This window comes from Miscanthus floridulus, chromosome 19 (assembly GCF_019320115.1).
Source record: "Miscanthus floridulus cultivar M001 chromosome 19, ASM1932011v1, whole genome shotgun sequence".
NCBI lineage: Eukaryota > Viridiplantae > Streptophyta > Magnoliopsida > Poales > Poaceae > Miscanthus > Miscanthus floridulus.
In genome coordinates, this window is record NC_089598.1 from 114,443,594 (window position 1) to 114,455,699 (window position 12,106).

The 12,106-nt window shown below is 46.2% G+C and overlaps 1 pseudogene; it reads left to right on the forward strand.

Moving 5' to 3' along the window:
* Positions 1-1,156: 1,156 nt before the first annotated feature.
* LOC136527775 (DNA mismatch repair protein MSH4-like) overlaps positions 1,157-12,106 on the forward strand; it is a 48,001-nt pseudogene continuing 37,051 nt past the window's right edge.

Below are 12,106 nucleotides of genomic sequence, written 5' to 3' on the forward strand. Positions count from 1 at the left end.
AACATATGGGACCCACACATCACAGAGTAGAGGGAGAGAAGCACCATGGGGAAATAGGTTATTTTCATGCTAAGTTAGGACTCCCAGCCTCGCTGTCACGCTGGCATGTCCACCTGGCGTGCCACATCAGTGAAAGTGGTAAAAACGTAGAAGGTTCACTGTTTACGATGACAATTATGTAGGAGCACATACAAAACTGACAAACAAAGGAGTGCCATTAGATGGCAAAAAGTTAAAAATCCCGTTGGATTCGAGAGTTTGGTTTCAAGGACTAGAGGAGAGCTAGGCTCGTGGAACTTCGATCGACTCTTAGGCCTAGGCTTGTGAGGACGTGGCCGCGTGGGATATTTCTGAAAAAAGTCTGTATAAAATTCTTACTATAGTTAGATGTATACTTATTAAAAAGTATTTATAAATATATAACTAAGTTATACATGGTTTAATGAACATGACATTTTTATTATAGCTCAAGTATATAATAATTAGTCAACCATAAAAATTTCACCATAATTAGACCATAGAAACTACAGCTATGAATTAATCACAAAAATAAAATAAATCTAAAACTACAATAAAAAAATTGTACTAAAACCTACCATATTATATATTCACTGTGTAGATATACTCATGTGAAGTCCAAAAAAATTTGGATTTTTTATTTTATGATTTTTCTATGATTTTTTAAAGATTCAGCCGAAATAAATAAAAAAGAAAAAGACAAAACCACTTTTGAAAACAACTTATAACCAATTAGGGGAAGTAAAACTGAACGGTTTTAAAAGTTCAGGGAGATGGTTTCGCTGGTTTTAGAGTTCTGGGAGAAAAAGTAGACTCGTAAAAATTAAGGTAATATGGACTTTTTTTCTTAGTTTATCGGCGATTTACTTCCGTCCGAGCATCCGGCGCATAGCAGCTCCGCTGCCTAGCGGCCTAGGGCTGCCTTTTCTTTCCGGGATTCTGTTGGGCTGGGCCACTGGCTCGATTTAGAACGGGCCATCCTATATGAGGCCTCTGCCTCATGAGCCTGGACTGGCCCACACTATATAACGGTCAAACGCCAAGCTTGCATTGCATTCCGGCGCATATCCCCCGAGAAAAGCCGGCATTCGCGCACACTCGCGGGCGCAGCTGCGGTGCCTGGTTCAGCGCGGCGGAGATGGAGGGCGACGCCGCCGGAGCTGACGGAGGAGGAGGCCGGCGGAGAGCGGTCTAGCTTCGTGATCGTCCTCATCGAGAACCGTGCCAAGGAGGTCAGTCACGCGCTAAAGTCCCCTCCGCATTTCCTCGGTTGCTCGATCAATCCGCGCGAATTGGGTTGATTCGTCTCGTGACCCCGTTATCCTCCGCGCGCCCTCCCAGTTCGTCATTCGCTTGCGTGTCGGGGCGCTCCAACTGTGTGAGCTGCTGCTTCGTCGGATTGCTTGCTTCGATTGGTTCGCTAATGTACCTGCTTCGTCTAATTGCTTGCTTCCATTGGTTCGCTGCTGTTGCTTCGTCCGATTGCTTGCTTCAATTGGTTCTAGTAGGACTTTTGCAGTTAGTTATTCGGTTCAAGCGTCGCATTCCATTTTGCTTGAGTTATTCTTCTAGGGTTTAGGGGTTTTGAGGATTGGCCTTTGGTTTATCGGTGTACGATTTTCCTCGGGCTGATCCAGCTGTTGTACAGTCGAATTATGTCTGAGATGAACACAACTGTCGAGGAGGGCAAAACTATTTCAGTACCCTGCAGTTGACTGGTTCGCTAATTGGTCAGATATTCCTATTTTCGTTGTCTCAGAGTTTATTCTGCTTCCTAGTAGTACATAGCACAAGTTTCATTGCCATTTTATTACAAGGGGGCAGCACCATAACTAATTGGTCAGATATTCCTATTTTCGTTGTCTCAGAGTTTATTCTGCTTCCTAGTAGTACATAGCACAAGTTTCATTGCCATTTTATTACAAGGGGGCAGCACCATAACTACGGTTAAGCAGAAAGTCCTATAGGAGAAGGTTGCCTACAGTAACTATACTTTGATAATGGATTACAAGCTCTTCATTAGCAGGGAAAAAGCACAAATGTCATGAACACTTTTTTTAACCCTGTTGAGATGGCATGCTAGTGAGCGAAAGGGCCGCATCTCAGCGGGGGTTGCAGGAAGCAGGAAAGAGGAATATGCAATAAGTTTTCATGGGAAACATCAAACCTAGTATTTAGAATTCTATATTTAATTTGTCTTTTCTTAAGTTGCATCTGAATTTGTGTGTCCCATGACTCCCATCCCATGTTGTATTGTATCAATTCTTTGTTGTGACAGACTGACAGTTTTGGAAATAATTATTTTTGTAGCCTGTTAATATTCTGGTTATGAATATAGATATGTACTGTTGTTTCTGTTTACATGCCTTCACGCATAAGCTGATATGTATTATGATGATAAACAAAATAATTTAATTCAAAGTATATGTAGATAGAGAATTATCTTGTGAAATGATTTATCCTTTTAATGATTTGGTCATCCTTTTTTGAAGAAACCAAGTATGATCTATTAATTATAGAAGACGACATACTGTTATAGGTTGGTGTTGCAGCCTTTGATTTAAGATCAGCCTCATTGCACCTATATCAGTATATCGAGACAAGTTGCTCATACCACAATACAAAGACACTACTTCATTTCTATGATCCCATGGTTGTCATTGTGCCCCCAAACAAAACAGCAGCAGATGGTATGGTTGGAGTTTCAGAACTGATCGATAAACATTACCCAGCAAACAAAAAGGTATTTGATATTAACTTGGATTTATTATCTATATTTTTTCAGTAATACTATTGTGTTCTAGTATAACAGAGAATTTTATAGGTCACTATGGCACGTGGTTGCTTTGATGACACAAAGGTACATTTTCTCCTCTTTTACCCCACCCCACTCTCTTTCTTTCTATTGTTGAGGCTGAATAACTTCCCCTTAAGACCGTACATGTTCCTCTTTTTTTAAGGGTGCTGTCATTGTGAAAAGTCTTTCAGCTAGAGACCCATCTGCACTTGGTTTAGATACTTACTGCAAGCAGTATTATCTTTGTCTTGCGGCTGCCACTGCAACAATTAAATGGTATGTGTGCTCAACACACTATGACAGCATCAGGAACTTTTGTGGTTGTTAAGGAATAGTAATAACTTTTGAAGTAACTGCATGTTTATTTACTGTAATATATCTCCTGTGCGTATAATGCAATACTGCTTCAGTATCTGTTCATGCTGCCAATTACCAAGTTAGGCCTGGTTTCCACTTTCCAATTGTTCCAATGGTTACTGGAGCATAAAAGTTACTGCAACTCCATGAAACAACAACAACAACAACAACAACAAAGCCTTTAAGTCCCAAACAAGTTGGGGTAGGCTAGAGTTGAAACCCAACAGAAGCAATCAAGGTTCAGGCACGTGAATAGCTGTCTTCCAAGCACTCCTATCTAAGGCTAAGTCTTTGGGTATATTCCATCCTTTCAAGTCTCCTTTTTATTGCCTCTACCCAAGTCAACTTCGGTCTTCCTCTGCCTCTCTTCACGTTACTATCCTGACTTAGGATTCCACTACGCACCGGTGCCTCTGGAGGTCTCCGTTGCACATGTCCAAACCATCTCAACCGGTGTTGGACAAGCTTTTCTTCAATTGGCGCTATCCCTAATCTATCACGTATATCATTGTTCCGAACTCGATCCCTTCTTATATGACCGCAAATCCAACGCAACATACACATTTCCGCGACACTTAGCTGTTGAATATGTCGTCTTTTCGTAGGCCAACATTCTGCACCATACAACATAGCAGGTCTAATCGTCGTCCTATAAAACTTGCCTTTTAGCTTCTGTGGTACCCTTTTGTCACATAGGACACCAGACGCTTGCCGCCACTTCATCCAACCTGCTTTGATTCTATGGCTAACATCTTCATCAATATTCCCGTCCCTCTATAGCATTGATCCTAAATATCGAAAGGTATCCTTCCTAGGCACTACTTGACCTTCCAAACTAACATCTTCCTTCTCCCGAGTAGTAGTGCCGATGTCACATCTCATATACTCAGCTTTAGTTCTACTAAGTCTAAAACCTTTAGACTCCAAAGTCTCCCGCCATAACTCTAGTTTCTGATTCACTGCTGTCCGGCTTTCATCAACTAGCACTACATCGTCCGCGAAAAGCATACACCAAGGGATGTCCCCTTGTATGTCCCTTGTGACCTCATCCATCACTAAAGCAAACAAATAAGGGCTCAAAGCTGACCTTTGATGTAGTCCTATCCTAATCGGAAAGTCATCCGTGTCTCCATCACTTGTTCGAACTCTAGTCACAACATTGCTGTATATGTCCTTAATGAGCCCGACGTACTTCGTTGGGACTTTATGTTTGTCCAAAGCCCACCACATAACATTCCTTGGTATTTTATCATAAGCCTTCTCCAAGTCAATAAAAACCATGTGTAGGTCCTTCTTCTTCTCCCTATACCGCTCCATAACTTGTCTTATTAAGAAAATGGCTTCCATGGTTGACCTTCCGGGCATGAAACCAAATTGGTTCATAGAGACCCGCGTAATTGCTCTCAAGCGATGCTCGATAACTCTCTCCCATAGCTTCATAGTATGGCTCATCAACTTAATTCCCCGGTAATTTGTACAACTTTGAATATCCCCTTTATTCTTGTAGATCGGTACCAATATACTTCTCCTCCACTCATCAGGCATCTTGTTCGATCGAAAAATATGGTTGAACAGCTTGGTTAACCATACTACAGCTATGTCCCCGAGGCATCTCCACACCTCGATTGGGATACCATCCGGTCACATCGCCTTACCTCCTTTCATCCTTTTCAACGCCTCTCTGACCTTAGATTCTTGGATTCTCCGCACAAAGCGCCTATTGGTGTCATCAAAAGAGTCATCCAACTAAAAGGTTGTGTCCATATTCTCACCATTGAACAATTTGTCAAAATACTCTTGCCATCGATGTCGGATCTCATTCTCCTTTACCAAGAGATGCTCCCTTCCATCCTTAATGCACTTAACTTGGTTGAAGTCCCGTGTCTTTCTCTCACAAACCCTAGCCATCCTATAAATGTCCTTCTCTCCTTCCTTCGTACTCAAATGTTGGTAAAGATCCTCGTACGCTCTACCCTTTGCCACACTTACAACTCGCTTTGCAGTCTTCTTTGCCACCTTATACTTCTCTATGTTGTCCACACTCCTGTCGTGGTACAAGCGTCTATAGCATTCTTTCTTCTCCTTAATAGCCCTTTGGACTTCCTCGTTCCACCACCAAGTATCTTTAGCCTCGCGTCCCCTTCCTTTGGTTACTCCACACACCTCTGAGGCTACCTTCCGAATATTGGTTGCCATCTTGTCCCACATATTGTTTATGTCGTCTTCTTCCTTCCAAGAGCCCTCTTTGATAACCCTTTCCCTAAATACCTCTGACGTCTCCTCTTTCAGTTTCCACCACTTTGTTCTTTCAATCTTAGCTTGTTTATCCCTACGGGCACGCACCTAAAAATGAAAATCTGCCACCAAAAGCTTATGTTGAGAAACAACACACTCCCCTGGTATCACCTTGCAATCCAAGCATACTCGTTTGTCCTTTCTTCTTACGAGGACAAAGTCAATCTAGCTACAGTGTTGTCCGCTACTGAAGGTCACTAGATGAGATTCTCTCTTTCTAAAGAAAGTGTTGGCTATCATCAGGTCAAAAGCTACCGCGAAGTCCAGAACTTCCTCCCCCTCCTGATTCCTACTACCATACCCAAAACCTCCATGAACTGCCTCGAAACCTGCGCTTGTAGTACCTACATGCCCATTAAGATCTTCTCCTATAAAAAGCTTTTCACTACTAGGTATAGCTCTAACTAGGCCATCTAAGTCTTTCTAGAACTGTCTCTTAGCACTCTCGTCGAGGCCTACTTGGGGGCATACGCACTAATTATGTTCAAGACCATATCACCAACGACAAGCTTGACTAAGATAATCCTATCTCCTTGCCTTCTCACTCCCACCACACCATTCTTGAGGCTCTTATCAATCAAAACTCCTACTCCATTTCTGTTCGCGACTGTCCCTGTGTACCAAAGTTTGAAACCTGTATTGTCCACCTCCTTCGCCTTCTGACCCTTCCATTTAGTCTCTTGAACGTATAATATATTTACACACCTCCTAGTCGCGGTATCAACTAATTCTCTTAACTTACCTGTAAGTGACCCTACATTCCAACTACCTAAACGGATCCTAGTTGGTTCGACTAGCTTCCTTACCCTTCGCACCCGTCGACTCTGATGCGAAGACCCTTGCTCATTTTTCACTACACCCAGGCGCCGATGTAGCGCGCCACTAAGGAAGCGACGACCCGATCCTTGGTTACTTGACACCATGCCCAGATCACGACACGGCGCGTCACGGGGGTGACGACCCGGCCCTTGCCCATTTAACACCATACCCGGGTTCCGATATGGCGCGTCGCTAAGAGGGTTATGCCCCAACGATTTTCTTTTGGGTTTCATCTCCATTTAAGTGGCTAAGTTTTTACATTGGCTCGCCACGCCTAACACAACCCTCCTCCTTTATCAGGGCTTGGGACCTGCTATGCTGGGACACCAAAGGCGCCCCACCATAGGCGGAGTTACTGCAACTCCATGAAAAATCAACCCATTTTTAGGCCATGCAATAGAGATGTTTTCTGTGTTGCCATATTTATTTGGATCGGATTTGAATACGATAACACAAAAAGGCTTTCTTGTTGTTGAAATATCGTAATAAACCCATAAAATCATGCTCTTTACTGTTGCATCCATAACACAAGGATCATACTCATATCTAAGCACTTCCATTTGATATTGACGATAACCAATTTAGTAATGTTCCTGTACATTCATTCTTACTTGGTCTGTTTAAAGGGCCAGATTTAAGTTTAAGTTCTGAACTCCAGGAAGGGGCTTCCCACATGGCTTCATCTAGAAAATTTCAACATAAAGCTGTACTTCAAGTTATTATCACCTTATCTTCTCTTTAGTTTAAGTTATACTACATCCGTTCCAAATTATAAGTCACTTTGACTTTTTTGGTTCATCCATTTTGCTACGTATCTAGACATATTATTATATCTAGATGCATAGCAAAATGGATGTACCAAAAAAGTCAAAGCTACTTATAATTTGAAACGGAGGGAGTAGATAACTACGAGTCTTTTTGTGGAGAGAATATCTCAGGAACAGTAGTCCTAGTAATCTATTATAAGCTTGAAAAAGATGGTGTTGTTCCAATACTTGGTTTGATTTTTCATACATTTACAGTTGATTACCTTTATATTGTAAGTTGGTCTTATTGTCCATTTGCTTACTAATTTAATTGTATTTCTCAGCCATTGTTTCTTTTTCTGTTCCATCATTCCCTTTTTAATAACTGTTTCAAGTTGAATCTCCCTTTGAATAAAAAATTCACTTATGTTCTGATGTTGATATGGTCATATCACCTTTTCCTGGAATTCAGTTCATTTGCAATTACAAGTCTATCTACTATTACATGAATCTTATGTCGAACTTTTTAAACTTTGTTACAGGATAGAATCAGAAAAGGGCGTATTCATTACCAATCACTCATTATCAGTAAGTTCTTAGGCAGGAAGGTCTTATTTTGAAGCTGTTGTTTCACCTTTTTTTTTCTCGAATGATGCAGGAGAGCTGTGTGTCATTTCATTAAGAAGAGAACTGTTGTTTCACCTTGATGTTCATTATTTTTTTTATTCATTATTATGAACAAGCAGAAATTTGATGCACACTATTTGTTCCCATTGGATGACCCCTTCTTTGTATATGCACTGTCTCCAGAAAGTTCTCACTCTACGTGGAATCCCGGTTGCTACTGGCAACAGATTGTTAATTATGTGTATCTTTTATGATGTTTCAATTCCTAACAATTATTCTCGTGATTGTTGATGCATTACATTCTGTATGCATTGGGATTTTGATGTTTGCTTCAGGGAGCAATTTTTTTAGAAAAAATAAGCAGACATATTATTTTGTTACTTCAATGCCCTTCATTATTTTGTTTCCAAGACTTAGAAGCAGAATACAGCACGATTCAATGAATCTAAACCATTCAAAACTAACATGCTCTCAAAAATTTATTTGTTTCCTACAACTTTTGGTGTGCCCATTAAATCATGTGTCCTACTACTAAACTAGGAAACTGGGAGTTGGAAGTTGTTGTTTGTTGCCCCCTAGATCTTCGGAACGGGTGAGCCGACCACTCCTCTGCGTTGCTGACCACACACTATGGCTAGAGGTAGAAGAAGGGAGGGAGAACAGAGCGCGCACACACACAGCACAAGCACCAGCGTTGGCCGGAGCTCTGCAGAGGAGATGGCAAAACTGAACTCGCTCTCTTTACTAAGTTGCAGTAGGAAGCTATATATACAACTCTACCCATCTAATCCTATTGCATATACATGTCATGCTGCCATGCTGTTACAGTGACTAGATATGACAGCAGGGCTGACTTTAGCGCCTGCCCCTGCTATGGCTACAGTGCGGTAGGAGAGCCTTTCAGCGCCTGCCCCTGCAGCAGCTATAGGGAGGGCAACAAATTACTTTTATAATTGTTCCCCTAATTCTGCTGCTAACCCTAGAACCTCCACCATGCCGACCATCTTCTTCAACTCTGTGAATCGAAGACGGCCGAATGGCTTGGTGAGGACGTCCGCGAGTTGCCGACCAGTTTCGACGAACTCGATGACGATTTGTCCTCCATCGACACAGTCCCTGAGGAAGTGGAACTTGATGTCGATGTGCTTGCTCCGGTCATGGAGAACGGGATTCTTTGTGAGGACGATGGTGGGCTGGTTGTCCACCATCAGTGCTGGTGGGTGAGCTTCCACACCGATCAGCTCGCCCAGCCGCCGACGTAGCCACATAGCTTGGCACGCCGCTGTGGCTGCCGCCACATACTCTGCCTCCCATGTGGACATCGCCACCACCTTCTGTTTCAGCTACAACCATGAGATTGGAGCCGACCTGAGGAAGACGAGTACGTCAGAGGTGCTCCGTCGTCCGTCGATGTCCCCCGCCATGTCTGCATTGCTAAACACAGTGAGTTGTAGCCTACTTCTATCGGTCTTGGGGAAGATGATCCCATGTTCCACCGTCCCCTTGACGTAGCGTAGCAGCCGCTTCACTACAGCCCAGTGATCCTCTCAGGGATCCTCCACGAAGCGGTTGACATAGCCCACGGCGAAAGCAATGTCCGGCCTCATGTGGAGTAGGTAGCGCAGACCACTGATGATGCTCCGATAGAGTGTTGCATCTACCTTTGCCTCGATATTAGCCTTCGTCAGCTTCAGCCGCTCCTCCATCGGAGTCGCGCATGGCTTGCATTCAGCCATGCCGCTCTGCTCCAATAGCTTCGAGGCGTACGCGCTCTAACCGAGCGTGAGAGCCTCCTTCCCCTGTCTCACCTTGATGCCGAGCTAGTAGGAGAGCGCACCGAGATCGCTCATTCAAAAACGAGCCACCATCTCACGCTTGAAGCTGTCGATGTCCTCCGCACGCGCGCCGGCGACGATCAAGTCATCCACATACACAAGGACGACGAGCTCCTCCTTCTCCCGTCGCCGCCTATAGAGCGCGTGCTCGGTTGCGCACCGCGTGAACCCAAGCTCGCCCAGTGTGACGTCAAGCTTGGCGTTGCATGCTCACGGGGCCTGCCTCAACCCGTAGAGCGCCTTGCGCAATTGGAGTACCCTGTGCTCCACTCCCTTGACGACGAAACCCGAAGGTTGCCTGACGAAGACCATCTCTGCCAGTTCACCGTTGAAGAAGGCTGGTTTTATGTCCAGATGATGGACGCGCTAGTCCTTCGCTGCTGCCAAAGCCAGCAACAGTCAGATAGACTTCATGCGTGCTACCAGCGCAAAGACTTCCTCGAAGTCGATGCACTCGCGCTGGACAAAGCCTCGGGCGACAAGGCATGCCTTGTGCTTGACAATGGTGCCGCCCTCGTCCCGCTTGACCTTGTACACCCACTTCAGGCCGATCGGACGGCATCCTAGAGGTGGATCGATGAGCTCCCAAGTCTCGTTTTCCTCAATCGCCTTCATCTCCTCCAGCATCGTCCATCGCCAATTTGCATCATGCTCAGCCAGCACGAACATGGGTGGTTCTTCTACACTGGTGAGAAGCAGCTCTAGGTCATTGAGCAGCCAACCCGCCAGGCCTGAGGACCCTGTGCCACCGACGATGTCGTCCAGCCTGTGAAACCGCACCTCCTCACAGTCGTGGAAAGCATCCATGAACTCTGTGATGTCGCTTGGAGGTGAGGCAAACTCGATCGGCGTCGATGGAGTTCCCTATTCTGCCGGAGTGGTCAGCACAGCACCTGGAGTGCATGGCACCCCCGCTGCAGTGCTCAGCACTACTCCTAGACTGCTCGTCACCACTCCTGGAGTGGTTGGCACCACTATAGGAGTGCTCGACACCAGTCTTGGAGTGGTCGGCACCACTGCAAGGCCTCTCGGCTCATCTACGGGAGCGTTTGGCACCCATCCTGGATTAGTCGGCACCACTGCAGGACTGCTCGGCACCACTTCTGGAGTGCTCAGCACCCCTCCCAGAGTGCTCGACACCGCCCCAAGAGTGCTCGGCTCCGTTGCTGGAGTGGTCGGCACCTCCTCTCCAGCGTCTCCACCACCGTGGATGACCAAGTGCTCGACGACGAAGGTGCTGGTGAAGCCATCAACTTCCCCCATGCCCGGACTGTCTCAATCCCAGGCCACCTTCTCATTGAACACGACGTCACGCGAGACAACCACCTTGCCTCTGCGTGGGTTGTAGAGCCAGTATGCCTTGGTACCTTCCTCGTAGCCTAGTGGCACCATCGGTATGCTTCTGTCCTCCAGCTTAGTGAGGACCGGCTTTGTCTTCCCGACATGACCGATGCAGCCAAATGTCCAAAGGAAGGACACGCTTGGCTTGCTCCCATATCAAGCTTCAAATGGTGTCTTACCCTTCAGGGCCTTGGTGGGCGCACGGTTGAGGATGAACACCGCTGTTGTCACCGTCTCACCCCAGAACCTTGCCGGCATGCCCTTTGCCTTCATCATGGATCGAGCCATGCCGACCACCATCTGGTTCCACCGCTCCACCATGCCATTATGCTATGGTGAGTATGGCACGGTGTGGTGTCGCACCATACCCTGATCCGCACAGTACGTAGTGAACTCCACCCAAGTGAATTCATCGCCGTGATCAGTCCTCAGCACGCGCAGCTTCTTGCCGCTCTCTGCCTCAGCGTGTGCCTTGAACTTCTTGACTGCTTCCGCTACCTCGGTCTTGCGGTCAGAAGCTGCAGCCACATGTATCGGCTGCAGTCATCCACCAACAAGATGAAGTACTTGTGCCCGTCGAGCATCACCGGCGTGATCGGCCCGCAGAGGTCACCATGGACCAGCTCGAGGGTCTATGCCGCGCGGTACTTTGCCGTCTTTGAGAACAATAGCCTTCTTTGCTTTCCGGCCAAGCAGCTATCACACAGCTCGCCTGCGTGCTCAATGTGAGGTAGCCCAGTCACCATCTTCTCCAGCCGATCAAGAGCATCGAAGCTGAGATGTCCATACCGGGCATGCCATAGCCACGGCTCCTCCATGCGCCGTGCAGCCAAGCAGATAGGCTGCTCGACCTTGAGGTCGAGCAAGTATAGCCGATTCTAGGACCTCTTCACCTTGGCAAGAAGCCGCTGCTCCCGGTCCCTGATCCTGAGGACGCCGTCCTTGATCAGTACCTTGCTGCCTCGCTCATCTAGCTAGCCAATACGGATGATGCTTGAACGCAGCTACGGGATATAGTACACATCCGTCAGCACGCGGTGCTCACCATTCTGGCACCTGAAGATGATGGTGCCGTGCCCTCGGATCGCCACCCTTGAGCCATCACCGAACTTCACCGTGTCGGTCACGTTGCCGTCGAACTCGGAGAAGGCTTCCTTAGAACCCGTCATGTGGTTGCTGACGCCAGAGTCTAGGTACCACCGCTGCTCCTATCTGCCGCCCACACGTCTGAGGTGGACTTGCGCCTGCGGTTTGTCGAGGTAGACAACCTT